The sequence below is a fragment of the Ipomoea triloba genome, chromosome 7 (genome assembly GCF_003576645.1).
Source record: "Ipomoea triloba cultivar NCNSP0323 chromosome 7, ASM357664v1".
Classification (NCBI taxonomy): domain Eukaryota; kingdom Viridiplantae; phylum Streptophyta; class Magnoliopsida; order Solanales; family Convolvulaceae; genus Ipomoea; species Ipomoea triloba.
The window spans coordinates 7,173,406-7,178,729 of record NC_044922.1 but is presented as its reverse complement, the minus strand read 5'-3'; positions in this window follow the sequence as shown (position 1 = coordinate 7,178,729).

Here is a 5,324-nt window from a genome sequence, read left to right as displayed (position 1 = left end):
GAAAGTAAAACGGTGAAAAAGTAAAAAGTAAAAGGAGGACGGTGAATCTCGGTATTTATAGGCAAGGGTGATGAAAAGAGATGAGGACACGTGGAAGGTGAGATTTAATGACCTGACACCGAAGAGACGTGAAACGTACGCGGGAAGTTACTTCTTTCGGGAATCACAATCGGCGCGAAGTGTAAACGATGGCAACGTTCAAATAATTTGTGATCCCCTAATGAGATTTCGAGGGTTGGATCGGACTCCTGAAAATGGAGTCGGCACTCGGTCAACCGTGCCTCCATGAAAAGGGAGTGTGAAAAGAAGTCATAAGGATGGTGTTTTGGTTAGGCCGGAGTCCTGAAAATGGAGTCGGCACTCGGTCAACCGTGCCTCCCTGAAAAGGGAGTGTGAAAAGAAGTCATAAGGATGGTGTTTTGGTTAGGCCGGAGTCCTGAAAATGGAGTCGGCACTCGGTCAACCGTGCCTCCCTGAAAAGGGAGTGTGAAAAGAAGTTATAAGGATGGTGTTTTGGTTAGGCCGGAGGCTTGAAAATAGAGTCGGCACTCGGTCAACCGTGCCTCCCTGAAAAGGGAGTGTGAAAAGAAGTAATAAGGATGGTGTTTTGGTTAGGCCGGAGTCCTGAAAATGGAGTCGGCACTCGGACAACCGTGCCTCCCGGAAAAGGGAGTGTGAAAAGAAGTCATAAGGATGGGGTTTTGGTTAGGCCGGAGTCCTGAAAATGGAGTCGGCACTCGGACAACCGTGCCTCCCGGAAAAGGGAGTGTGAAAAGAAGTCATAAGGATGGGGTTTTGGTTAGGCCGGAGTCCTGAAAATGGAGTCGGCACTCGGACAACCGTGCCTCCCGGAAAAGGGAGTGTGAAAAGAAGTCATAAGGATGGCGTTTTGGTTAGGCCGGAGTCCTGAAAATGGAGTCGGCACTCGGTCAACCGTGCCTCCCTGAAAAGGGAGTGTGAAAAGAAGTTAAAAGGATGGCGTTTTGGTTAGGCCGGAGTCTTGATAATGGAGTCGGCACTCGGTCAACCGTGCCTCCCGGAAAAGGGAGTGTGAAAAGAAGTTATAAGGATGGTGTTTTGGTTAGACCGGAGTCCTGAAAATGGAGTCGGCACTCGGTCATCCGTGCCTCCCTAAAAAGGGAGTGTGAAAAGAAGTCATTAGGATGGTGTTTTGGTTAGGCTGGAGTCCTGAAAATGGAGTCGGCACTCGGTCAACCGTGCCTCCATGAAAAGGGAGTGTGAAAAGAAGTCATAAGGATGGGGTTTTGGTTAGGCCGGAGTCCTGAAAATGGAGTCGGCCTTCGGTCAACCGTGTCTCCCGAAAAAGGGAGTGTGAAAAGAAGTTATAAGGATGGTGTTTTGGTTAGACCGGAGTCCTGAAAATGGAGTCGGCACTCGGTCAACCGTGCTTCCCTGAAAACGGAGTGTGAAAAGAAGTTATAAGGATGGTGTTTTGGTTAGGCCGGAGTCCTGAAAATTGAGTCGGCACTCGGTCAACCGTGCCTCCCTAAAAAGGAAGTGTGAAAAGAAGTCATTAGGATGGTGTTTTGGTTAGGCTGGAGTCCTGAAAATGGAGTCGGCACTCGGTCAACCGTGCTTCCCTGAAAACGGAGTGTGAAAAGAAGTTATAAGGATGGTGTTTTGGTTAGACCGGAGTCCTGAAAATGGAGTCGGCACTCGGTCATCCGTGCCTCCCTAAAAAGGGAGTGTGAAAAGAAGTCATAAGGATGGGGTTTTGGTTAGGCCGGAGTCCTGAAAATGGAGTCGACACTCGGTCAACCGTGCCTCCCTGAAAAGGGAGTGTGAAAAGAAGTCATAAGGATGGTGTTTTGGTTAGGCCGGAGTCTTGAAAATGGAGTCGGCACTCGGTCAACCGTGCCTCCCTGAAAAGGGAGTGTGAAAAGAAGTCATAAGGATTGTGTTTTGGTTAGGCCGGAGTCCTGAAAATGGAGTCGGCACTCGGTCAACCGTGCCTCCCTGAAAAGGGAGTGTGAAAAGAAGTCATAAGGATGGTGTTTTGGTCAGGCCGGAGTCCTGAAAATGGAGTCGGCACTCGGTCAACCGTGCCTCCCTGAAAAGGGAGTGTGAAAAGAAGTCATAAGGATGGTGTTTTGGTTAGGCCGGAGTCCTGAAAATGGAGTCGGCACTCGGTCAACCGTGCCTCCCTGAAACGGGAGTGTGAAAAGAAGTCATAAGGATGGTGTTTTGGTCAGGCCGGAGTCCTGAAAATGGAGACGGCACTCGGTCAACCGTGCCTCCCTGAAAAGGGAGTGTGAAAAGAAGTCATAAGGATGGTGTTTTGGTTAGGCCGGAGTCCTGAAAATGGAGTCGGCGCTCGGTCAACCGTGCCTCGCTGAAAAGGGAGTGTGAAAAGAAGTCGTAAGGATGGTGTTTTTGTTAGGCCGGAGTCTTGAAAATAGAGTCGGCACTCGGTCAACCGTGCCTCCCTAAAAAGGGAGTGTGAAAAGAAGTCATGAGGATGGTGTTTTGGTTAGGCCGGAGTCGTGAAAATGGAGTCGGCACTCGGTCAACTGTGCTTCCCTGAAAACGGAGTGTGAAAAGAAGTAATAAGGATGGCGTTTTGGTTAGGCCGGAGTCTTGATAATGGAGTCGGCACTCGGTCAACCGTACCTCCCTGAAAAGGGAGTGTGAAAAGAAGTCGTAAGGATGGTGTTTTTGTTAGGCCGGAGTCTTGAAAATAGAGTCGGCACTCGGTCAACCGTGCCTCCCTAAAAAGGGAGTGTGAAAAGAAGTCATGAGGATGGTGTTTTGGTTAGGCCGGAGTCGTGAAAATGGAGTCGGCACTCGGTCAACTGTGCTTCCCTGAAAACGGAGTGTGAAAAGAAGTAATAAGGATGGCGTTTTGGTTAGGCCGGAGTCTTGATAATGGAGTCGGCACTCGGTCAACCGTACCTCCCTGAAAAGGGAGTGTGAAAAGAAGTCGTAAGGATGGTGTTTTTGTTAGGCCGGAGTCTTGAAAATAGAGTCGGCACTCGGTCAACCGTGCCTCCCTAAAAAGGGAGTGTGAAAAGAAGTCATGAGGATGGTGTTTTGGTTAGGCCGGAGTCGTGAAAATGGAGTCGGCACTCGGTCAACTGTGCTTCCCTGAAAACGGAGTGTGAAAAGAAGTAATAAGGATGGCGTTTTGGTTAGGCCGGAGTCTTGATAATGGAGTCGGCACTCGGTCAACCGTACCTCCCTGAAAAGGGAGTGTGAAAAGAAGTCGTAAGGATGGTGTTTTTGTTAGGCCGGAGTCTTGAAAATAGAGTCGGCACTCGGTCAACCGTGCCTCCCTAAAAAGGGAGTGTGAAAAGAAGTCATGAGGATGGTGTTTTGGTTAGGCCGGAGTCGTGAAAATGGAGTCGGCACTCGGTCAACTGTGCTTCCCTGAAAACGGAGTGTGAAAAGAAGTAATAAGGATGGCGTTTTGGTTAGGCCGGAGTCTTGATAATGGAGTCGGCACTCGGTCAACCGTACCTCCCTGAAAAGGGAGTGTGAAAAGAAGTCGTAAGGATGGTGTTTTTGTTAGGCCGGAGTCTTGAAAATAGAGTCGGCACTCGGTCAACCGTGCCTCCCTAAAAAGGGAGTGTGAAAAGAAGTCATGAGGATGGTGTTTTGGTTAGGCCGGAGTCGTGAAAATGGAGTCGGCACTCGGTCAACTGTGCTTCCCTGAAAACGGAGTGTGAAAAGAAGTAATAAGGATGGCGTTTTGGTTAGGCCGGAGTCTTGATAATGGAGTCGGCACTCGGTCAACCGTACCTCCCTGAAAAGGGAGTGTGAAAAGAAGTCGTAAGGATGGTGTTTTTGTTAGGCCGGAGTCTTGAAAATAGAGTCGGCACTCGGTCAACCGTGCCTCCCTAAAAAGGGAGTGTGAAAAGAAGTCATGAGGATGGTGTTTTGGTTAGGCCGGAGTCGTGAAAATGGAGTCGGCACTCGGTCAACTGTGCTTCCCTGAAAACGGAGTGTGAAAAGAAGTAATAAGGATGGCGTTTTGGTTAGGCCGGAGTCTTGATAATGGAGTCGGCACTCGGTCAACCGTACCTCCCTGAAAAGGGAGTGTGAAAAGAAGTCGTAAGGATGGTGTTTTTGTTAGGCCGGAGTCTTGAAAATAGAGTCGGCACTCGGTCAACCGTGCCTCCCTAAAAAGGGAGTGTGAAAAGAAGTCATAAGGATGGTGTTTTGGTTAGGCCGGAGTCCTGAAAATGGAGTCGGTACTCGGTCAACCGTGCCTCCCTGAAAAGGGAGTGTGAAAAGAAGTCATGAGGATGGTGTTTTGGTTAGGCCGGAGTCGTGAAAATGGAGTCGGCACTCGGTCAACCGTGCCTCCCTGAAAAGGGAGTGTGAAAAGAAGTTATAAGGATGGTGTTTTGGTTAGACCGGAGTCCTGAAAATGGAGTCGACACTCGCTCAACCGTGCCTCCCTGAAAAGGGAGGGGGAAAAGAAGTTAAAAGGATGGCGTTTTGGTTAGGGCGGAGTCCTGATAATGGAGTCGGCACTCGGTCATCCGTGCCTCCCTAAAAAGGGAGTGTAAAAAGAAGTTATAAGGATGGTGTTTAGGTTAGGCCGGAGTCCTGATAATGGAGTCGGCACTCGGTCATCCGTGCCTCCCTAAAAAGGGAGTGTAAAAAGAAGTTATAAGGATGGTGTTTAGGTTAGGCCGGAGTCCTGATAATGGAGTCGGCACTCGGTCATCCGTGCCTCCCTAAAAAGGGAGTGTAAAAAGAAGTTATAAGGATGGTGTTTAGGTTAGGCCGGAGTCCTGATAATGGAGTCGGCACTCGGTCATCCGTGCCTCCCTAAAAAGGGAGTGTAAAAAGAAGTTATAAGGATGGTGTTTAGGTTAGGCCGGAGTCCTGATAATGGAGTCGGCACTCGGTCATCCGTGCCTCCCTAAAAAGGGAGTGTAAAAAGAAGTTATAAGGATGGTGTTTAGGTTAGGCCGGAGTCCTGATAATGGAGTCGGCACTCGGTCAACCGTGCCTCCCTGAAAAGGGAGTGTGAAAAGAAGTCATAAGGATGGTGTTTTGGTTAGGCCGGAGTCCTGAAAATGGACTCGGCACTCGGTCAACCGTGCCTCCCTGAAAAGGGAGTGTGAAAAGAAGTTATAAGGATGGTGTTTTGGTTAGGCCGGAGTCCTGATAATGGAGTCGGCACTCGGTCAACCGTGCCTCCCTGAAAAGGGAGTGTGAAAAGAAGTCATAAGGATGGCGTTTTGGTTAGGCCGGAGTCCTGAAAATGGAGTCGGCACTCGGTTAACTGTGCCTCCCTGAAAAGGGAGTGTGAAAAGAAGTTAAAAGGATGGCGTTTTGGTTAGGCCGGAGTC